Genomic DNA, 24207 nt, shown 5'->3' with positions numbered 1-24207 from the left:
CGAATTTAAGTTTGCTTCAGTCTCATAGAAAAGCCTTAAAGTGAAGTTAAACACAGATAATTTACAGTGAATGATGAAACTCAGGTTTATTCCAATCATCACAATGTTGTATAATCACAAACATTTTGAGTTTTATTAACTTGATGAACTAAAATGAGTTTTTCTTCTCCAACAGGAACTCTGTTGACGTCTTCCAGGAGGATCCCCCGTCAGTGGCCGTCTTCCTGCTCTGGTAGGAGACTCGATGCTTTCTTAATGTTGTTTTATTATGTTCCAGGTTTTAGGTCTTATAGATGTTTAGACTCAGTTATTTTAATCATTTCATCCTTTTTGGAGGATCATCAGGTGTTTAATGAAATACTACATTTTTATTATCCTTAATTAAACACCTGATGTTCCTCCACTACAAAAAGGATGAAATGATTAAAATAACTGAGTCTAAACATCTATAAGACCTAAAACCTGGAACATAATAAAACAACATTAAGAAAGCATTGAGCTCCTACCCAATGGGGACGTCTGTGACGCCTTATTGTATTGTGCTGATGTATAGAAAAAACACAGTTCATGTCTGTTCAATATTTTATTGTAATAAAACTACTGCTGTGTTCATTCTGCATCATAGTGACTTCTGTACCTGTGGAGGAGAGAGATGTGTTACATCTGTGATCAGGTTTTGGTTATCTGCCAGCTGTGTTTTATTTATAGTAGTTTACAGCTTTCATGTCTGTTTGAGGAAACATGTTTATTGTAGTCTTTAATTACATTAAATTTTATAATAAAATATTCAAACAAGTTCACAGCTGTGTGTGACAAAGGAGGAAACAACTACAACAAAACTTTAGGAATTAAAGATGCTGACAACACAAACATGAGACAAATTAAGAGTTTAATATTTTATTTATTATGAAAGTGGCAAAGAGAAAACTGCACAGAAAAGCTACAAGTTAGTTAACAGGTAAACTTTAATCCAAAGAAAATCCTTCCAGCTGCAGCACAGATCAGAGTTCTCAGAGCGAGGAAACACCTGGAATATCAGACACAAGAAACAAAGACATCAGGGTTTAAAGTTCAGTTCAGGTTGCATCTATGGGTCATTTACAGCTAGGATTGTACAATACGTGAAAAGTAAACGGGCCATTCTGATAGTAATTTTTAATCATTTAATTAGGTCAAGAGAATCGCTACATCTACATCAAGGAGAGTGTCAAATTAAAATTTAAAAGAATATGACTGTGACTCAAACAGTTAAAATAAAAACAATAACGAAGAAAAATACTCACCAGATGTTGAAGCAGGTGAGGCAGCGTGGTGTAGCATACATGTTAACAGCTCTTCATCTTGTTTTGGTCAGGCTGCCCCTAAAAGTGTTTTAAACAAAAAACACATCACAATTAGTTTAAACGTACCAAATGTTTGTTATTGTAAAGTGTCTGGAGATAACTTTCCTTGTGATTTGGAGATGAGTGAATAAAAATGGACTGATGAATGAAAGTTAACATTAAGCAATAAGCATGTATCCTAATAGAAAATCATTAACATTAAACAAGACGATTGAAACAGCTTGAACAAACTGAAAACAGTTTCTATTTTTAATTAAAATGCAAATCAAACATTTTTAACATTCTCTCTGTAGAGCTGCTGGTTGAGTGTGTGAAGAACAAAGACTTAAAGAAGGTGAGTGACAGTTTCAGACCTTCACACCGCACAACCCGAAGGGAGCCGCCGCACCACCCGAAGGAGGGAGCCACCGCACCACCCGAAGGGAGCCGCCGCACCTGAAGGAGGGAGCCACCGCACCTGGAGGAGGGAGCCGCTGCCGCAACTGAAGGAGGGAGCCGCCGCCGCACCTGAAGGGAGCCGCCGGACCTGAAGGAGGGAGCCACCGCACCACCTGAAGGGAGCCGACCTCACGTCACTCGACTCGTCCGGCTGCAGGTGACGTCATCACGCTGCCAGTGCAGGAAGTAAAGAGATGGTCCTCTACATCCTCCACAGGTGTGTGTACAGTCCTCCACCTGTTTGGTGCACGTAGGTTGACAGTCAGACAAACTCCTCTTTTCATTAATTCACCAGATTGAAGAAGGAGTGAAAACTACAAGACACAAGAACATTTAGTTTAGTCATTACTAAAGTTCTACAATAAACAATAAACTAATACAGGACAAAAGAAAGCTTAGTTGTTACTAATGCTAAGCTACATGCTAATGCTAAGCCACATGTTATGTTACATCAATCAGATGCAATACGCAACAAATTATAACAAGGCTAATGTTAAGCTACATGCTAAACCTTAACTTAAGTAAAGTGAAGGAACTTACATTTCTGTTGCTGCCTGCTGTGTGCAGTCTTGAAGATTAAAGAAGGAACCCTCAACTTCCTGCTTCCTTTATAGGCAGGGCACTTCCTGTTTGAACAGTCACTTCCTGTAGCAGTACCTTTACCTGTACCTTTAAGAGTATACCAAATAACCAGATGTAGCTCATTAAAAGAATCCTTAGTAGTTGTTGTTTTTTACCATTAATGAATGTATGTGGGTTCTTTTCATCATAGGTATGTATGTAGTTTTATTCAAAATAGGAATATGTAGTTTTTTTCTTTCTGTATTCTAGTGTTTGAATAAATGGGAAACTTTCAATGACAGGCTTGTAAAACAATAAGTCAGTTCAATCAATCTTTATTTTGTAGAGCGCCAACTCAATACAAATGTTATCTCAAGACACTTTACTAAAAGCAGGTAAGAGAGAGTCTTGTCTGGGTTAAAGGCAGGGTTGATCATTTTCTAAAAGTAGTATTCCCTCAGTGCTGCATCTGCACCCAGAAGCAGACCTCAGCTCATTGCTTTCATTGTCAGGACCAAAAGACAATTTCAACCACAATCTTAAAAAGTGGATCTGGAGAAAATCACCAACCCTGCCTTTTAAGTAGTTTTTAGTCGTTACAGAAAAACTGCAGTAAGTACAGATTCTATTTGTGCTTGAAAACATCTAACATTGAACTGAAACCATGAGGTTTTTAAAATGCTAAACACTTTATTTAAATGTTAACGGAGTGTAGATGATGATGCTGTGTCTGTATCTGTGCTCTGATCTCTGTTCGGTCTATATGTGATGATATATGTGCCATCATAAACACAAGACACCAAAAGAAGCAGCGGACACCGTTGATGTCTGTTCCTCGGGTGATGTTGTCTCTCTCTCTCTCTCTTCTGTTGACCAGGGGGGAGACGGTCCTTCACCGAGCTGCGTCCCTGTGTCAAAGAACTATCTGTCATTATCTGGTCCAAGCAGGAGCCTCGCTCATCAAGACAGACCTACAGGTACAGTTCAGCTCGCACCCAAAACACACGCTAACCTGCAGGTTTTAAAATGGATATCTGCGTCCAGTTCTCACCATCAGTGCAGTCTGTGTGTGTTCGCCTCAAACCGACATCTTCTCTCATTTTGTTCACATTTCCATGGAGGTTTGGAGCCTCACTGGCTGGACTCAGCAATGACCTAGATCCAGAGAGACGAGAGGCAGACAGTGACATTTCTACATAAATAGTTTCTTTTATCACATATTTATTCACATATCGTGTAAACAGTGTCTCTAGTGACTTCACTGATGATCCATAGTTTATATTATTTTATATAATAAATAAAATCTTATGTCATGAACAATGGACCATTAATGAATTTAAGTTAGTATGTCATTTAAAAAAAAAGTTAGTAAGTAAATTATATTAAGTAAATTATATTAAGTACATTATATTATATTACATTATATTAAGTAAGTTAGTAAGTTAAGTAAGTTTCATCCAACACACAAATCAAAGAAAACGGACAATACAACTTTAAACTAAATCTATAACTAAACAAAACTACAGCTGAAAGATAAAAACAACAAACATTAAAGACAAGACAACAGCTAAAAGGTAAATAAAACAACAGCTAAAAGGTAAATAAAACAACAGCTAAAAGGTAAATAAAACAACAGCTAACAAGTCAACCAAAAAAGCTAACAGGTAAACTAAGACAACAATCTCTTCATCCAGCCTTCTGTATTTAATTTACTCAAAGAAACAGCAGTCTGATTCATTTATTATTTAAGTGCAGTAACCAACAACTGACCACCAGAGGGCGCCCTCTCTATATAAAGTGATTTATAAACGATATAATGCATTTATTTTAAACTTTTAACTTTAATTAGAGTCTTACATCATTGTTTGCTAAATTATTTATATTAAAGCTGCATTTTTACTTTAGACCTTTTCCTTTATTTTACTTTTCAAACTTTTAATCATTTTAATTAGTTTAGTTAGTTAGTTGTCTTTGGTTTTCTAATGAAAATACCACAAACATTTTTATTGATTTAATTGAAATGATTAATTTGATTGAACTGCTTTTTTTGATTAGGATTAAAATATTTGATACGAGTACATTTTACAGCTCAATGAGATAGTTCAGATTAAACACATAAATTAAAATGAAACATTTACAAGTTAAAAAGGTTGCTTTCATATGCTCATAAGTCTTCTTCACTTACCTTATGTGCTCCATTAACATTCAAACATAATATTAAGTTCATTGATAATATCACAGTCTGTGATCACAGAATATCACAGACTTTTACTTTAGGAGCATCTATGGCTCATTTACAGGATTGTACAATACGTGAAAAGTAAATGATACATTCTGATACATTACTCATTTTAAATTAACTAACTGTTTTTTTCAACTGAAAATACTTCTTACCTTTGTGAAAGAAAAGTCAAATAATATTGTTGCCACGAGCGGAGCAAATACGAGGAGGACATCAGCAACCTGTACAAACAGCTGGAAGACAAGAATAGACTAAAGTCAAAGACAAGACACAACATTAGAAGACAACCTGCTTAAAGATTCAAACTAAATACAAATACTTTCATTTTCTCAATTATTATTATTCATTTAATTATTATTACTTGATGTCCTTTTCTTGTAATAATTCACAGGATGATGAGATCAACCAACAGAGTCTGGCTAACAAACTCAAGGAGCAGAAGATGGACCAGAGGAGGTTTGTCTCTCAGCCTATGAAATACAAAAGAAATATCAAGTATTTTCATTTAAACATGGATTTCATAAGGATGATCATTTTTGCATGAACTCACTCTGACCCCACGTCCCTCCCAGGAGGAGCTGTGCCGGCTGCAAACGGAGAACCAGCTGACCAAGGAGGAGGTGAAGGAGGTGCTGCAGGCGCTGGAGGAGCTCGTCGTCAACTACGACCAGAAGAGCCAAGAGGTGGAGGAGAGAGATCAGACCAACCTGCAGCTGGCAGACGAGCACAAGACGGTACAGATATGTTTTAGGAGAAAGTGTTCATCTTGAGTTCTGCAGAAACATACAGACTGTTTTGCGTGAGAGAGAGTGTGTGTGTCTGTGTGTGTGTGTGTGTGTGTGTGTGTGTGTGTGTGTGTGTGTGTGTGTGTCTGGTCCTACTCTCGTAGCAGCAGTGACATCAGCGCCATCATCGGCACCACTGATGTCTGTGAGCTGTGAGAACGGACACACACATTTATATACACACACACATCTTTCACACTCTCAACGTCTGTAACCTCCCTCTCATCCTCAGTCCTCAGAGTCAAAGGGGAACGGCTCAGCGGTGGAGGAGCAGTTCACCGTAGCTCGGCTCTACATCAAGATCAAGTCTGAGGTCAAGTCTCTGGTGAACCGCAGCAAACAGCTGGAGAGCACGCAGGCCGACGCCCACACAAACATTCAGGCCAATGACAAGGAGACATGATGGAGACGAGGACATCGAGGTGAGGACACAAATCCGTTTATACATCTCCACAAAACTCTGGAGGAGCAGCTGGAGAACCAGCTCACCACAAGCAGCTCAGCCGCCTCAGAGACCAGATCCAAGACCAGCAGAGGATGATGGACGAGCTCATTCATTTACAATCATAAACTACTTCAATTAGAAGTGCCAGATTTTATACACTCAAGCAGACATCAACATTAACTCTGGCCACATTATACATTTTATTTTCCTCCTTTTTGTTTCAACCAGGGCCTGTAACTGGAGCAGACTCATGACAGACAGCTGGAGAAAGATGCAACACTACAGAAGCTCATGTATGTACCAGCTAACACATCACATCTCCATTATTCATTAGTATGTGTGTCCTCAATTCATCCACATTTTCTGTCCAGACTGCTGAATGATCAGAGGATCAGATCAGAGGATCTGAAGGGCCTTCAGCAGACTGTGCTGAGTATTTCATCCCCCCATTTAAAGTGTCATTTAAAAACCCAACAGCTTTTGGTCCTCGTTGTCTGAACTCAGCTGAGTGTTGTAGTCAAGACCACACAGAGTCACAAATATGTGTGTGTGCAGGGAACCTTTTACTCACTTAACACCGGGAAGGTTGTGGTCGTAACCGGGGAGTGAAGTTATTTCATGTTTTTTCCTTCTAGTCCCAGACCGAGACCTTCAAACTGTGGACTCTGATTGGCCTTTTTTTGTTAACGATGCTGAGGTCACCAAACCAACAGATCACAAAAGTTCAAATGGACTCAGTGAAAGATCGAGAAACATCCATCCAACACAACCAGACGAAATCAAATGAATGATCACCTGTCTGTCCATGTAGCTTTGTTTCTGAACGTCTGAACTCATCGGCCTTCTTATATCTGTGAATCTGTAGCTCTGGATTTATCAACAGGAAGTGCTCTGGTCATTAACAGGAAGTGCTCTGGATTTATCAACAGGAAGTGCTCTGGTTATTAACAGGAAGTGCTCTGGTCATTAACAGGAAGTGCTCTGGATTTATCAACAGGAAGTGCTCTGGTTATTAACAGGAAGTGCTCTGGATTTATCAACAGGAAGTTATAAAGGAAACAGGAAGTTGAGGGTTCTTTCTTTAATCTGCTCACAGCAGGCAGCAACAGAAATGTAAGTTCCTTTACTGAAGTTTAGGTTTAGCATTAGCATGTAGCTTAACATAAGCATGTAGCTTAACATTAGCCTTGTTATAATTTGTGATGTATTGCATCTGATGTAGCATACCACGTGGCTTAGCATTAGCATGTAGCTTAGCATTAGCATGTAGCTTAACATTAGCCTTGTTATAATTTGTGACGTATTGCATCTGATGTAGCATACCACGTGGCTTAGCATTAGCATGTAGCTTAGCATTAGCATGTAGCCGCCGTGTCTGTCGTCTCTGCAGCCGTACACCTTCAGTATGATGAGTTTGGTGAGTGATGTTTGACTAACAGACTTTAATAATCCACACACACAGTCAGTCATGACATGCCAAAGAAAACGATTGAAACAGCTTGAACAACTTAAAAAAACAGTTTTTATTTCAAATCAAACATTTTGAACCTCCTCTCTACAGATACACAAGTTTACAGAACTCTGGACTAATAACTCTGAAGCTAACATCTCAAAAGTACAATCACTTTACTGCACAAGTTTACTTTTTCTTTACATTTAATTTTATTTACCATTTTGTACTTTTTGCACAATTTAGAATGTATTACTGTAAATATTATGTATCTTATTTTACCTTATTTTGGTTGTACTGCACCACGGGACGGAGACAAACGCAATTTCGATTCCACTGTATGTCTGGCATATTTTGAAATTGACATTTAAGTTGACTTTGACTTTGAAAAAATAAAAGATAGATGATACCAGACCTTTTCATTTCTACATACTCACATGTGTTCAATGAGGAACCTCTTTGTCTGTCCAAACTAAATGTAAACTTTGTCTTTGTTAATCCAAACTAAATGTAAACTTTGTGTTTGTTGGTCCAAACTAAATGTAAACTTTGTCTTTGTTGGTCCAAACTAAATGTAAACTTTGTGTTTGAATTTCAGGAGCTGCACCTGAAGGGAGCAAAGAGATGATCTCCTCTTTTGATTTCTTCACCAGATTGAAGGAGTGAAAACTACAAGACACAAGAAGTTTAGTCATTACCAAAGTTCTATATAAATCCAAACAATAAACTAATACAAGTTGTTGCTAATGCTAAGCTACATGCTAATGCTAAACCTTAACTTCAGTAAATGAACTTACATTTCTGTTGCTGTGTGCAGATTGACGAAAGAACTGTCAACTTCCTGTTTCCTTTATAACTTCCTGTTCCCTGAATGATCCAGAGAGAGGAGAGGTGTTCTTGGTGTTCACATATCATGTAAACACTGTCTCTAGTGACTTCACTGATGCTCCTTTTAACTTTGAACCATATTATCCTAATATATGATTGACCATATGTATATATAATAAATAAAATATTATGTCATGGTGGGAACAATGGATGATTAATGAATTTAGGTTAGTACACTATATTTAGTACATTAAGTCAACCAACACTTTTAAAAAAAAGGGTCTGACATGTTCACAAAACTTCAGACACTTGATCTTCTTTTTCATGACCCTGTACTTGTGTTACTCATAAAACACCAGGGGGAGCCAACACATGTAACTAACTTTTGTTCAACACTCTCAAAACTTCAGATACTTTTGCCCCCCGAGCAGTTCCGGGAACAAATGCCATAGAACTGGACTCGAACCAACGTCTATCCATTGCAGATGCAAGGACGATTCCCCTCGGCCACCGGTCCCTTACCACTTGGTGATGTGTTCCGGGCGTATTTATCATCGTCATTTCAGATTTTGACTTTAAAATTTGCCTGATAAGATTCCAATCCTCTATCACCAGACCACCAGGGATTTGAACCTATGCTCACCATCTACAGAGCTCAGAAACCGCAATCTTATCCACTACACTACCGATACCTTTACACTATGACATGTGCTCCGGGCGTATTTATCGTCATCATTTCAGATGTTAGACTTTAAAATTCACTGAGTCCAGATAGGATTCGAACCCACCACCTCTGGACTCTAAGTCCTCCTTCTATCTCTTGAGCCACAGAGACAGATGCTTGACTATGTTTCTCAGATCTCTTGAGTCTTTCCTTTGGACCAACACCTTTAAGATAATGGTGTGTGTGTGTGTGTGTTTTTCCTGTGGATCCATACTGACAGGTGTTTCACAATGTTTCTCCTCTTGAGTCTTTCATTTAGGACTGACACCTTTAAAATTCACTGAGTCCTGATAAGATTCGAACCCACGACCTCCAGACTCCAAGTCCTCCATCTATCTCCTGAGCCACAGAGACAGATGCAGACTATGTCTCTCCTGCTGGATCTGTGTGTTGTTTTGTTCAAGTCTACATTTGTTTGTCTTCCTGGCTTGGCAGACAGCAGGTGGAGTCAGGAAGGCCGTTAGTCCACCTGGGTACACCTGAGTCCATCAGGACTCTGCTTATAAGTGGCTTCCAGTCTAACGTGTCTCCCCTCTCTTTCTCCCAGGCCTCCACCAACTGGTTTGCTTTTGTTCCCACTTTACAACACTACACTCATCCACACATTGCATTCATGACTGATTTACATAATTATGATTATTTGATAATAAATTGACTTCCTTTTAAACCTTGTTTCATGTGATATCCTTCCTTTGTCACTTACTTTGAGCCAGTTTGACACGTCCTGCAACAACTCTAAAATGAAGGACGACCTCATGTTTACTTAACCATCTTTTGCACTACTCACCACTGCACCACTATCCTATTTAGCCTTGTACATATTAGTCTTTGTTTATTAGTTTGTTGTTGATATTTAATATTATACCTTTGTACAAAGAGAGCTCAGTTTACTAAAGTAAAATTCCTCGTGTGTTGAAGCATACCTGTCCAATAAAGCTGATTCTGAAGGATTTCTGTGGCTTTGATAACTGTTGGAAATAAACTCCTCAGAAAGTTTGGAAACATTATTTTGTCAATTATTTCTTTAATAATACTAATTGGTGTTGTATTTTATATCGTTGGAAAGCCTGATCGGTCACCTTTACAACGAGGTATAACTTGTAATCATCGTGCATTCATGGAATGTGTAACACAGCTAAACGTGTGAGTAGCACTCTAAAGAAATGTGCCAAAATGGACACAGCAGTAGTTTTATTACAATAAAATATTGAACAGACATGATGACCTCATGATGACACGTTACATCAGCACAATACAATAAGGTGTCACAGGTGAGGGGGTTACTACACTACTACCCCCACTATCCTCCAGCCCCATTGGGTAGGAGCTCAAAGCTTTCTTAATGTTGTTTTATCATGTTCCAGGTCTAAAGGAGGTCATCACTCCTTAAATCAGCTTTAACATCAACATACAAAAACACATAACGCTATGTAGCTAACATAAGCTGTCGACTAACGATACCTAATAGATTAAAAAATAATAATGTAGTTTTACATTAAACATCTCATGTTCCTCAACTCTAAATCGACTTCTAGCTGATCAAAAAGGATGAAGTCAAATGATTAAAATAAGTGAGTCTAAACATCTATAAGACCTAAAACCTGGAACATAATAAAACATTAAGAAAGCTTTGAGTCTCCTACCTGAGCAGGAAGACGGCCACCGACGGGGGATCCTCCTGGAAGACGTCAACAGAGTTCCTGTTGGAGAAGAAAAACTAATTTTAGGTCATCAAGTTAATAAAACTCAGAAAATGTTTGTGATTATACAACATTGTGATGATTGGAATAAACCTGAGTTTCATCATTCACTGTAAATCATCTGTGTTTAACTTCACTTTAAGGCTTTTGGATGAGACCGAAACAAACTTAAATTCAAAGTTTAAATGTAGAATATAATATAGAAACATGAAGTATAAGGTCTTAAGAAACATCTTAACAGATTTATCTTATATTATAAGTTCTACAAGTTTGTTTACCTTTAACCTGATCGAGCTTTGGGGGGAAAGAAAATGCTCTATACATATATATAATATATATTCAGAGTTGTAATTGATCTGTGATATTATCAATGAACTTAATATAATGGAGCACATAAGGTAGGTGAAGAAGAGTTATGAGCATATGAAAGTTAATAAAATCAAGGCAAGGAAGAAGAATTTTAAAACAACCTTTTTAACTTGTAAATGTTTCCTTTTAATTTATGTGTTTAATCTGAACTATCTCATTGAGCTGTAAGATGTACTCTTATATCAAATATTTGATTTAATCAAATTGATCATTTCAATTCAATCAATAAAAAGGTTTGTGGTATTTTCATGAAGAAAAACTAAAAACTAATTTAATTAACTAAAAGGTAAAAATGCAGCTTTAATATAAATAATTTACCATACAATGATGTAATGTTAAATATCAAATTACTTTATTGACTTACAAAATTAACTGTCACAAAAACTCTAATTAAAGTTAAAGGTTTAAAATAAATGCATTATATCGTTTATAAATCACTTTATATAGAGAGGGCGCCCTCTGGTGGTTAGTTGTTGGTTACTGCACTTAAATAATAAATTAATCAGACTGCTGTTTCTTTGAGTAAATTAAACACAGAAGGCTGGATGAAGAGCTTTTACTTTTAAATAAAATAAATGAAGTTTATTCATATTACTTTATCAAGATGAACATTTAATCTCTGTGAACAGTAATGTTTAGAAAATCATTTTACCTCGGAGCTACAGCACAGAGCGAGGAAACACCTGCACACACCTGTACAAAGAAACAAGAAGAAAACCCTGAATGTTGAGTTCAAACAACAACTTTCTCTTCACTTTTGGTTGAATCTCTCAGACAGACGATGTTGTTATGGTTCAGTTAGCAATAGCATTAGCATTAGCATTAGTTTCTTCTTCTTCGTCTTCAATTCTTCTTTTCGCAGCATTTTCATCCAAACTCGGACACCCGTCATCCGCTCGAGTGGTCACAGGGTCGATATTAACTTTGGCGCACCTGAGGAGCACACCTGAGCGTGATGCGCAGCAGCGGAAGTGACGTTGGCCGTGTCACTCCCAGGTAAAGGTCGTATCGACGTAGAGAACTCATTGTGAATTCGGAGACACAATAACAATAACAAAATTAAGTAAAACACCGAAAATAAATCAAACATTCATTTTTAGATTTATAATATGTGGATCTGTTGTTTAAATGATTTGTCTATTAGTGAAATTATCCAAACACTCCTGCTTTTATACCAAACAAAACACTAATATTTGACATTACAAACACATGTTCAATCTTGTGGTAGTTATAGGTGTAGTCACTTTAATTTCCAAACATTTACAAATGATTAAGTCTTTTCATTTAGTTTGTTTTAACATATTCTGAGAAAAGTATAAAAGATGGTTGAAAATATTGGTAGGTAAACTACTGTATGCTATACAGAAGTAACTGCACTATTTATATTTTTCCACACATTTATGTGGTGGAAAAAAAGGTTTAAAAGAGGAAACATTTGTGTTATAGTGACTGTTGGATGTAATTGTAACCCAGTGCCAGCAGAGGGCAGCAGTGTAATATGAATGCATGATGCAGACCTGACGAGGCTGTTAACCTCCAGGTGAGCTATACTGTAATATTTACAGTCTATGGTTGTAAAGTGTAGAAGTTACATTACAGCCACAAAGAGTTAAAACCTTCAATATCATGTAGATCATTTGAAGCACAACAAAGCTTTTAATTATAATAAAATATATACTTTAAAACACTTAGCTGTCGTTATTTTTAGCCATCACATATTCATAATGAATGTGTGTGTATGCAGCATGTTTCGTGTAAGTAAAGCCAATATGTAGCCTATTACATTATATAATCATGGGGAACTTTATCACAATATATAAATGGAGCAGAAAATACTCAAAGTAAAGTACAAGTACCTTAAAAAATGATGAATAAGTGGAGTGATTTAGTAATCCCATCACGACTGTTAATAACAGGCCTCTCCATTCACTGTGATCAGAGCTGATTGTCCACAATTTCTGAAAATATTGTGATGATGTTTCTTTGTTTCTCAGCACTTCCACCATGGGTGCCTTCAGAGTTAAGAATCTAATCCACCACGCCACAGATGCCCTTCACACTTTGGGATTTTCTCCAGGTGTATTTGGACTTTAAAATTCACTGGACCCAGGTGAGGTTCGAACACACAATCCCCGGACTCAGAGTTAGTCCTCTAGCTCACCTGGTGAACAAGGCCAACCCGCGGGGCACTGCAGGGCCCTGCTGCACACCCACCAAAATGTCGCCCATCAATATGCTGTACTTTAACCACAAAGAGCAGATAATCTATGGAAAGATCCCATCCATGGTGGTCGACCACTGTGGCTGTTCTTGAGGAGACCCTGGTGTCTGCAGGACACAGAAGCTTTGTTTTCAGTGAAAAGGATGTAAAATATTTTGTCTCAAGTCTAAACTAAGACCCAGTAGCATCCCATTTAGAAAGGGGCACAAGGATTACTTCCAAGGACAGGACTCTGAAGTTGTTTCTTAATTCACAAGTTTGGCTGACAGCTGATTTTAAAACATAAAATATGATAAAAACAACAGAAACTGTGGTCCTACTTTAGGTTTTAGCTCTGCATGTATGTGCTTAGCATAGCTCCTCCATGCATCATGCCTTCTTTGGAGCATTATATTTATGTGCATCCTGAGACATTACAAACCATACTTCATGTCCACAAAGTGCAGTGAACATGGGGGAATTATTACAGAAAACCAAGGAAGTTCACAGCTTTGAGGCAACTGTCACCTTCATGAAGTTGTTTTTTCCTCATGTGTCGCACTGTTAACTTGTGCTGATGCTGTCCAAATCTGACGCACTCGATGACATCTATGAATGCAAGCACATGTGTTAGTAAAGAGATAATATACAACGAAAGTCATTCATCACTAAACAAAGATAAAACATAAGAAACATTATAGGAGCACATATTCTAAAGTGCACAGATAGATTGAAAACTTGAACCTTGACCAGAACAATCCCTGCGTCTTCCATGTGTGCCTTTATTTTTTTTAAACATGAACCTAAGGACTCCGAGCTGTCAGATTGTCATTCCCTCGTCCCAAAGCTTGTTTTCAAACTCCTCTCTGTGATCTGTGCTGATATGCATCACAGTGATTTGAGTGATAGAAAACACCTTCAGGAGCATTAAGCATGCAAAGTCAGTTTGTCAACTAGAAACTAACCCTGTGGTTGCTGCTCTGCCTTTCCTTGCAGCATAATAATTTAAGAGAGTAAGTTGTCTGAGCATGCTCTGAGTTAATGGGTGGAATTGAAGTATTACTGAAAGTGAAAGGCTGAGCCTGTGTTGGGCTGAGAGACTTCATGTTTGAATGCAAGTGCAGTATTGTAAAAGATTTTCAAAGCTTGGTGTTTTATAGCTTCAATGCACAACGCATTGGAAGTATAACAAACAACTTGACACGAGAGTTGTCCGGTTCCATTAAATTATCCGGCTCGTGTTCACATGACTGCAAAATGACATCAACTGGGATCATTTCAAAGCATGGTTTGACAAGTTAAGTTGTAATAAAGTGGGTTGAGGACAAAGGGCTTATGATCTTGAATCAAAACTTTTTGTGCAGTTGAGAAAGTTTATAACTTTTTCTGTGTCCTTTACTTGAATCTTGTATGTTTGGGAAATGTTGTCTTTTCTTCCAGATAGAACTGTAGGGACGGAAAGTCGGGAGAAAAAGAGAAAAAGAAGGAATGTTGTTCAGCAAAGGGGCTGGCGATGAATCAAAACCAGCCTGGTGTTTTAGTCTAGCCTAATTGTAAAGCACGAGTCTAACCTGATAAGTTACCATCGACTCCTCTGGTTAGCTTTTCCAAAGCTGCCACAGAGAATCTTTATCTCAGTGGACAGAATGATTTTCCTGCATTAGTCAGAATGAGGCTGCATCCAGTCGACATTTTAAGAACTGCAGCTAAAGGACTTTCTCTACTTTTAAGTTCAATTGTTATGAAAATGATGTTGGTAGTAAAAACTCTTTGTTGTGTAGGAGTTAAAATATACTGGTTTGCATGGATGCTCTGATCCAAACTTCAACTCATACCTGCTTCCATGGAGAGGCAGGTATGGATAACATCTGAACCTTCTTTGTTTACGACCATCACTGACTGGCTGGTAAAATCGTGCATAAGCTGCAAGGACAGTTTTTCTTTTCGTGATCAGCTGATCATGATACGAGGGCAGGAACTGTGATCACAGAGGGAGGCTTGATGTTGATTGGAAGCTGAGTGCAGATGTCCTGAGTGTTGATGTGCTTCACAGGAGTCCTGACCCAAACGCTTTTTGTTCTGCTGTTGGAACAGGACGTCCACAAGCGACAGTTTCCTTTGAGTCGATTAAGCACATAAGAACAAGTGTTTATTCCTTTATCTTGCACATATACTGAGTATTTTCATGAAAAAACACACGCTTTGTTAATGGTATCAGGGTGAGCTTGCTAACTGACAGAATAGCCACCGTCCGTCGTTCTCATTGGCTGTTGAAAATGAAAGGGCGGGCTCATGTTGTTGATCCTAAGCGATGATTGGCTTACGCTGTTTCTGCACAGCTGTACTTTAAAGTACAGTACACAACACCGAAAGAAGGCTGAGGAGCTGCTTGGTAAAGAAGCTGTACAATTTCCTTTTTAGGAAATAAAAATACTTTTTCTGTCAGATATTTTCACGTTTCCTCTGACCTCTGTGTGTGTGTGTGTGTGTGTGTGTGTGTGTGTGTGTGTGTGTGTGTGTGTGTGTGTGTGTGTGTGTGTGTGTGTGTCGGTAGTAAAAGAAAGAAAATAAAAAATGTTTTGATTATAATATAAAGTGTTTGAAGCTTTTATTTTAAATGTGTTTTTACTAAGTGTAAATCTGCCAGATTCTCCATATTTACACTGTTTGTTGTGTCTATACTGCCCCCAATGGACAAAATGTGGAACTACATTTGTGTTTTAAAAAACATTTGATTTTTTCCCACTCTTGAGAGCGTAGTTAGCTCATATATGTATTGAAAAATGAAGCATTAGCTATTCTGTCGACAATCGAAGGTATTTAATTTTATTTAAACTAAAATGGTTCGTACACTGTCTCCATCGACCCCGAACGGAAGTGGGGAAATATTGGATGTTAAATGAAACAGCATAGTTTGGCTGCCATCTAGTGGACATGATCAAGTTCTGCAAGGTGAGCCCCATTCAGCCTGAGATTTAAGATTGTCAACATCTGTGAGACTTTTCAATACCACAAGTTAAAAATGAATAAAATCTGTATTCAAATCTGTAATTTAACCAAAAGCTGCAATAAGAGAAACATGTACAGGTTAGCAGATACTAATGGAGTCTTTTTGGTGCATCATAAAGTTAAAACTACATCTTCTCTTTGAACTGAATGTATTTGTCTGTAAGCAGAGTGCGAACGAGAAAGTGTATTCCTTCTGGTTGTGGATCGAAAGAATGTTTGAGTCATTTTCTGTGTGTGTGTGTGTGTGTGTGTGTGTGTGTGTGTGTGTGTGTGTGTGTGTGTGTGTGTGTGTGTGTGTGTGTGTGTGTGTGTGTGTGTGTGTGTGTGTGTGTGTGCAGCTCCATCATGGGCTTCATCAGTAAGGAGAGGGAGAAGGCTCTGCTCAGTGATAAGTGTCCCGGGACCTTCCTGCTCAGGTTCAGTGAGAGCAGCAGAGAGGGAGCCATCACCTTTACCTGGATGGAATACGACCTCTGCAGTGAGTGAAGGACTGATGCTGTTCATGTCTTATGTAAAGGAAGAATGTGAGACTCTTTGATCCAGTAGATATCTCCCTTTAGCACCAGCATTGAATCTGTGTTTATTTGACTTTTAGCTCAGGAGCCCATGGATGTGGAGAACAATCCAGAGAGGAGCAGCTACATGAAGACAGAGCTCATTTCTGTCTCTGAAGTGTGAGCAGAGAATGTCACTTTTTAAACACAAAATATGTTATTGGTAATGCATTGAGCAGATTTAACTTGGATTTGCTTTCTGTTCAGACATCCGTCCAGACTGCAGGACAACATGTTGCCCATGTCTCCTGATGACTACAGGGCTTTGTCACAGTTAGTCGGCCCCAGAGACATTGATGCTGTGGTGAGTATTTTGATAAGCTGCTGAACCAGCTTCTGTGAGCACCTCTTTAAATACTGCTGTTGACAGTCTGCACAGGGTTTTTTTTTTTACAGGTGAAGATTTCTGTTAATTCATCACCTGTAAAGAAACAACACCTCAGATGATTGTAGACGAGTAAACTGCATGATATGTCCATCTGAGATGAACCGGTAGATGTGTAGAAATTTAAACCCGGCTTTACTCTGTCTGTATTTATCTGTTATTTTGTCCTCATTGATCTTAAATGCAGTTGCTTCAAGTATTGTCGTGTCGCAAACCAGTAACCAAAGCTTAAATTTGGAGATGTTTTTATGGGGTTTGGCCAGTAATGGGAGCTAAGTTTTGCTGTGTGTTTTTTCTTCCTCTTGCTCTGCTCAGACCAACAATCTGCTTGGATTTGAAGAGCTTGATGTTCAGGTAGAGGCAGCCTCAGTTTGTTGCTCTACACTGAATAGTGCATCAGCTTAAGTGTCATTTTCTTTATGTGTTGTTGCATTCATGACATCTAACATACAGAGAAAGAAATATTAATCAGAAAGTATAAAAATCTAAACATGTACTCCATTTGCATGAATTTAACTGTTCTACATGCAAAGACGTGAATTTAAGTCGTTTTCACATCTGCACTCCTGAAAATATCTAGATCATTTCAGGACGACTGCTCCGGAGATTCTCCTGATCTGGTTGTTCACATATCCACTTCACAGCTGGGGACTACAACTGTCAGACAGGAGGGGGGGCGGCGAGGGGTCTCCTGAGGTATACGACGTTATAATGAGAATATTTGTCTTTATATCAATGCTACGTGTAGTTGAACAGAATCACAATCTGAACTAAAGAGTGGAGAAGAACAAACTGAAGAACAGGAAACATGCAGCAGCAGGTTCATTAGAGCACGGAGATGGTAGAGGTGGCGTGCAGACAGTCTGTGGTCGAGCAGCAGTCACAGGATATAAACGTCACTCCCCCTCCCATTGGCCCGAGGTGAATATTCCAGATAATATTCTGCTGCGTTCTCACATCAGCTCACTCTGACTAACTGTTGAAAAGAATACTACAGTAGGGTTCTGGCAGGAGAAACTCTGGGTGAAGTCCAAACGAAAAATGTGTCCGTTTGCATTCACACATACAGCTCCTCCTGCAAATATCAGGAGTTTTCTGCAAGTGTGAAACCCCTTTAGTCTGTCTTTTAAAGGGGTCTGTCTAAGACAGACTAAGACAGAATAACCTGTCCTCTGATTGTAAGCAACACTCTCTTTTCTTTTTCCTCTTCTGAAGAAAGCAAATCAATTCTGCTCTGCTTTTCTTCTTTCTGAGTGCAGACTTGGAGTGAGACCAAAACTGTCAACTGAGAAGTTTCTTCATTTCATCCAAGTCTTCTTTCTGTACTCTCTTTCAGTGTCTTTGTTTCATCAGTGGTTGAACTCTGATGATCATTTTATCTGCTCTTAGAGGTGTGGTAAAGACCCTCACTACTTTTAAGTTAGATACAGGTCAGTGCAGTAACCAGTCACCTTCTAGACACATTTGAGTGATTACATTCACTCTACTTGGAAGTCAAAGAATTTATATTTTTGCCCGATAATTACGAGGCAGAAAAGGCTTAAAAAGACATGGATTCAAAACAAAAACCCTTATCTGTGTTTTATTTAGTTATAGTAGTTTACAGCTTTCATTGTCTGTTTTCTTTGATTTTGAGGAAACTTGTTTATTGTAGTCTTTAATTATCTACCACTAATAAGAAAATAAGAAAAATATATTGCCTAATATGTCATGGGAACACAATCTGCTTTCTTCCTCAGTAGTGAAATGCTCCAACGTACACAAGAATATGCAATCAATGAAGTTACACTTCAGATTCTTTGAGAGACTAACATGCATGTGTGATTAACAGACAATGGATTTTAATTAACATAAGCAGTAAACAGTTGCTTTATAATTAAAAAAATATGTTATCTGTGATTAAGTCAAGTCACATTTATTTATAAAGAAATAAAACAAAGAAAGCAGTTTGAATTTGTTGTATCTAGAACAAGAAAGGTGAAAAGAAAAAATCCAAATGCAGTAATTCACAGTGTGACCACAGGAGGGCGCAGTTTCACCTTTAAACTCCATCTTTACACATTAGTATCTCAAACTAACTTCGGAGCTTCCGTACAAAGTTTTCACTCATCCCGTGTCTTCATTTATCTGCTTCTTAGACACTTTGGAGAACGAGAGGGAAAGGAAGAGAGAAACTGGAGGTAAACATCATTAAGCAGTGAATTTATCTGTGGGTAAGAATTCAGTCAGTGTCCTAAAGGCCGGAAAACAGTGGAGCGGTTAATGTTACCATGGTGACCCGAGTTTGACTTCCTCATGTTGCTTGGTTACCAAGAGTTCAAAGTTAAAAAAAAACATAAAAACAAGTAAATTACATTAAGAAATATGTTTTATCAATAAAACATTTGATTTTTGACTTAGTCTTGTTTATGTGTCCTCTTATTTATAACTTTTTCATTTCTTCCATAGAAACTTTCTGCGACACTTCCGGTCGAAGCTTCCGGTAATCACGCCCAGGTGTGTTCAGGTGTTCTCAGGTGTGTATATCATTGTTTCGACCAGGTAAGCGGTGCGGACCGCGGGCAGCCTGGCTGTCGATCAAAGCGGTGGAAGAAGAAGGAGCCGGGGAAGGAAAGATGAAGTCTAGATACTCAGTGAGTCATTCAAAGTTTTGTGTGAAAAGACACAAAATAGAAACACGTGGGGCTGTATGCTAATGCTAACACGTGGGCTAATGCTCATGCTAAATGTTTGTTAAGCGGAAACATCGTCAAAGTAAGATGATGATAACATTTATCAATATTATGAAGGTAACCTTTGAACTTGTTTTCTCCTGTTAAACTAATTGTTTAAACACCGGGTAAAAGTAAAGCCACTTTTAAAACAAAACTTATAATTTAAACTAATATCAGATTGAAGAGTTGAAATAAAACAATAACCTCAATTTAAGTTGATTGACTAATATGTAAATTAGTTAATCCGAGGTCAAATTAATTTGTAAACATTACTGTTCACAGAGCTCAGAGATTAAATGTTCATCTTGATAAAGTAATATGAATAAACTTAATTTATTTAATTTAAAAAGTAAAAGCTCTTCATCCAGCTTTCTGTGTTTAATTTACTCAAAGAAACAGCAGTCTGATTAATTTATTATTTAAGTGCAGTAACCAACAACTAACCACCAGAGGGCGCCCTCTCTATATAAAGTGATTTATAAACGATATAATGTATTTATTTTAAACCTTTAACTTTAATTAAAGTTTTTGTTCTTGTGACAGTTAATGTATGGTAAAGATGTTTCTTAAGGCCTTATACTTCATGTTTCTATATTATATTCTACATTTAAACTTTGAATTTAAGTTTGCTTCAGTCTCATAGAAAACCCTTAAAGTGAAGTTAAACATAGATAATTTACAGTGAATGATGAAACTCAGGTTTATTCCAATCATCACAATGTTGAATAATCACAAACATTTTCTGAGTTTTATTAACTTGATGAACTAAAATTAGTTTTTCTTCTCCAACAGGAACTCTGTTGACGTCTTCCAGGAGGATCCCCTGTCGGTGGCCGTCTTCCTGCTCAGGTAGGAGACTCAATGCTTTCTTGATGTTGTTTTATTATGTTCCAGGTTTTAGGTCTTATAGATGTTTAGACTCAGTTATTTTAATCATTTCATCCTTTTTGGAGGATCATCAGGTGTTTAATGAAATACTACATTTTTATAATCCTTATTTAATTAAACACCTGATGTTCCTCCACTACAAAAAGGATGAAATGATTAAAATAACTGAGTCTAAACATCTATACGACCTAAACCTGGAACATAATAAAACAACATTAAGAAAGCATTGAGCTCCTACCCAATGGGGACGTCTGTGACGCCTTATTGTATTGTGCTGATGTATAGAAAAAACACAGTTCATGTCTGTTCAATATTTTATTGTAATAAAACTACTGCTGTGTTCATTCTGCATCAGAGTGACTTCTGTACCTGTGGAGGAGAGAGATGTGTTACATCTGTGATCAGGTTCTGGTTATCTGCCAGCTGTGTTTTATTTATAGTAGTTTACAGCTTTCATGTCTGTTTGAGGAAACATGTTTATTGTAGTCTTTAATTACATTAAATTTTATAATAAAATATTCAAACAAGTTCACAGCTGTGTGTGACAAAGGAGGAAACAACTACAACAAAACTTTAGGAATTAAAGATGCTGACAACACAAACATGAGACAAATTAAGAGTTTAATATTTTATTTATTATGAAAGTGGCAAAGAGAAAACAGACAAGAAATCTGCACAGAAAAGCTACAAGTTAGTTAACAGGTAAACTTTAATCCAAAGAAAATCCTTCCAGCTGCAGCACAGATCAGAGTTCTCAGAGCGAGGAAACACCTGGAATATCAGACACAAGAAACAAAGACATCAGGGTTTAAAGTTCAGTTCAGGTTGCATCTATGGGTCATTTACAGCTAGGATTGTACAATACGTGAAAAGTAAACGGGCCATTCTGATAGTAATTTTTAATCATTTAATTAGGTCAAGAGAATCGCTACATCTACATCAAGGAGAGTTAAGATTAAAATTTAAAAGAATATGACTGACTCAAACAGTTAAAATAAAAACAATAACCAAGAAAAATACTCACCAGATGTTGAAGCAGGTGAGGCAGCGTGGTGTAGCATACATGTTAACAGCTCTTCATCTTGTTTTGGTCAGGCTGCCCCTAAAAGTGTTTTAAACAAAAAACACATCACAATTAGTTTAAACGTACCAAATGTTTGTTATTGTACAGTGTCTGGAGATAACTTTCCTTGTGATTTGGAGATGAGTGAATAAAAATGGACTGATGAATGAAAGTTAATATTAAGCAATAAGCATGTTTCCTAATAGAAAATCATTAACATTAAACAAGACGATTGAAACAGCTTGAACAAACTGAAAACAGTTTCTATTTTTAATTAAAATGCAAATCAAACATTTTTAACATTCTCTCTGTAGAGCTGCTGGTTGAGTGTGTGAAGAACAAAGACTTAAAGAAGGTGAGTGACAGTTTCAGACCTTCACACCGCACCACCCGAAGGGAGCCGCCGCACCACCCGAAGGGAGCCGCCGCACCACCCGAAGGGAGCCGCCGCACCACCTGAAGGGAGCCACCGCACCTGGAGGAGGGAGCCACCGCCGCATCTGAAGGAGGGAGCCACCGCACCTGGAGGAGGGAGCCACCGCCGCACCTGAAGGAGGGAGCCGCCGCCGCACCTGAAGGAGGGAGCCGCCGCCGCACCTGAAGGAGGGAGCCGCCGCCGCACCTGAAGGGAGCCACCGCACCAGAAGGGAACCGCCGGACCTGAAGGAGGGAGCCACCGCACCACCTGAAGGGAGCCGACCTCACGTCACTCGACTCGTCCGGCTGCAGGTGACGTCATCACGCTGCCAGTGCAGGAAGTAAAGAGATGGTCCTCTACATCCTCCACAGGTGTGTGTACAGTCCTCCACCTGTTTGGTGCACGTAGGTTGACAGTCAGACAAACTCCTCTTTTCATTTATTCACCAGATTGAAGAAGGAGTGAAAACTACAAGACACAAGAACATTTAGTTTAGTCATGACCAAAGTTCTACAATAAACAATAAACTAATACAGGACAAAAGAAAGCTTAGTTGTTACTAATGCTAAGCTACATGCTAATGCTAAGCCACATGTTAGGTTACATCAATCAAATGCAATACGCAACAAATTATAACAAGGCTAATGTTAAGCTACATGCTAAACCTTAACTTAAGTAAAGTGAAGGAACTTACATTTCTGTTGCTGCCTGCTGTGTGCAGTCTTGAAGATTAAAGAAGGAACCCTCAACTTCCTGCTTCCTTTATAGGCAGGGCACTTCCTGTTTGAACAGTCACTTCCTGTAGCAGTACCTTTACCTGTACCTTTAAGAGTATACCAAATAACCAGATGTAGCTCATTAAAAGAATCCTTAGTAGTTGTTTTATTTACCATTAATGAATGTATGTGGGTTCTTTTCATCATAGGTATGTATGTAGTTTTATTCAAAATAGGAATATGTAGTTTTTTTCTTTCTGTATTCTAGTGTTTGAATAAATGGGAAACTTTCAATGACAGGCTTGTAAAACAATAAGTCAGTTCAATCAATCTTTATTTTGTAGAGCGCCAACTCAATACAAATGTTATCTCAAGACACTTTACTAAAAGCAGGTAAGAGAGAGTCTTGTCTGGGTTAAAGGCAGGGTTGATCATTTTCTAAAAGTAGTATTCCCTCAGTGCTCCGTCTGCACCCAGAAGCAGACCTCAGCTCATTGCTTTCATTGTCAGGACCAAAAGACAATTTCAACCACAATCTTAAAAAGTGGATCTGGAGAAAATCACCAACCCTGCCTTTTAAGTAGTTTTTAGTCGTTACAGAAAAACTGCAGTAAGTACAGATTCTATTTGTGCTTGAAAACATCTAACATTGAACTGAAACCATGAGGTTTTTAAAATGCTAAACACTTTATTTAAATGTTAACGGAGTGTGGATGATGATGCTGTGTCTGTATCTGTGCTCTGATCTCTGTTCGGTCTATATGTGATGATATATGTGCCATCATAAACACAAGACACCAAAAGAAGCAGCAGACACCGTTGATGTCTGTTCCTCGGGTGATGTTGTCTCTCTCTCTCTCTTCTGTTGACCAGGGGGGAGACGGTCCTTCACCGAGCTGCGTCCCTGTGTCAAAGAACTATCTGTCATTATCTGGTCCAAGCAGGAGCCTCGCTCATCAAGACAGACCTACAGGTACAGTTCAGCTCGCACCCACAACACACGCTAACCTGCAGGTTTTAAAATGGATATCTGCGTCCAGTTCTCACCATCAGTGCAGTCTGTGTGTGTTCGCCTCAAACCAGCATCTTCTCTCATTTTGTTCACATTTCCATGGAGGTTTGGAGCCTCACTGGCTGGACTCAGCAATGACCTAGATCCAGAGAGAGGAGAGGCAGACAGTGACATTTCTACATAAATAGTTTCTTTTATCACATATTTATTCACATATCATGTAAACAGTGTCTCTAGTGACTTCACTGATGATCCATAGTTTATATTATTTTATATAATAAATAAAATCTTATGTCATGAACAATGGACCATTAATGAATTTAGGTTAGTATGTTGTTTAAAAAAAAAAAGTTAGTAAGTAAA

General features: G+C 38.1%; 5 long non-coding RNA genes across 5 annotated transcripts in view; 1 reads left to right on the top strand and 4 right to left on the bottom strand.

Annotated features, from left to right (window-relative positions):
* Positions 1 to 24207, bottom strand: part of LOC132959745 (uncharacterized) — a 65092-nt gene that overhangs the window by 19656 nt on the left and 21229 nt on the right. The gene's annotated exons all lie outside the window — the stretch shown is intronic.
* Positions 956 to 2060, bottom strand: LOC132959708 (uncharacterized). The gene is made up of 3 exons (XR_009667073.1): positions 1910 to 2060; positions 1284 to 1361; positions 956 to 1027 (listed from the first exon to the last, which is right to left on the bottom strand). It is a non-coding gene; the product is annotated as an uncharacterized LOC132959708 (long non-coding RNA).
* Positions 3246 to 5241, bottom strand: LOC132959827 (uncharacterized). The gene is made up of 3 exons (XR_009667110.1): positions 5135 to 5241; positions 4737 to 4835; positions 3246 to 3330 (listed from the first exon to the last, which is right to left on the bottom strand). It is a non-coding gene; the product is annotated as an uncharacterized LOC132959827 (long non-coding RNA).
* LOC132959837 (uncharacterized) lies at positions 16708 to 17460 on the top strand. The gene is made up of 3 exons (XR_009667117.1): positions 16708 to 16768; positions 16856 to 16952; positions 17349 to 17460. It is a non-coding gene; the product is annotated as an uncharacterized LOC132959837 (long non-coding RNA).
* Positions 21335 to 22891, bottom strand: LOC132959553 (uncharacterized). The gene is made up of 4 exons (XR_009667032.1): positions 22811 to 22891; positions 22399 to 22584; positions 21660 to 21737; positions 21335 to 21406 (listed from the first exon to the last, which is right to left on the bottom strand). It is a non-coding gene; the product is annotated as an uncharacterized LOC132959553 (long non-coding RNA).

Source organism: Labrus mixtus, chromosome 24, assembly GCF_963584025.1.
Source record: "Labrus mixtus chromosome 24, fLabMix1.1, whole genome shotgun sequence".
Lineage (NCBI taxonomy): Eukaryota > Metazoa > Chordata > Actinopteri > Labriformes > Labridae > Labrus > Labrus mixtus.
This window is presented reverse-complemented; position numbering and strand designations above follow the sequence as displayed.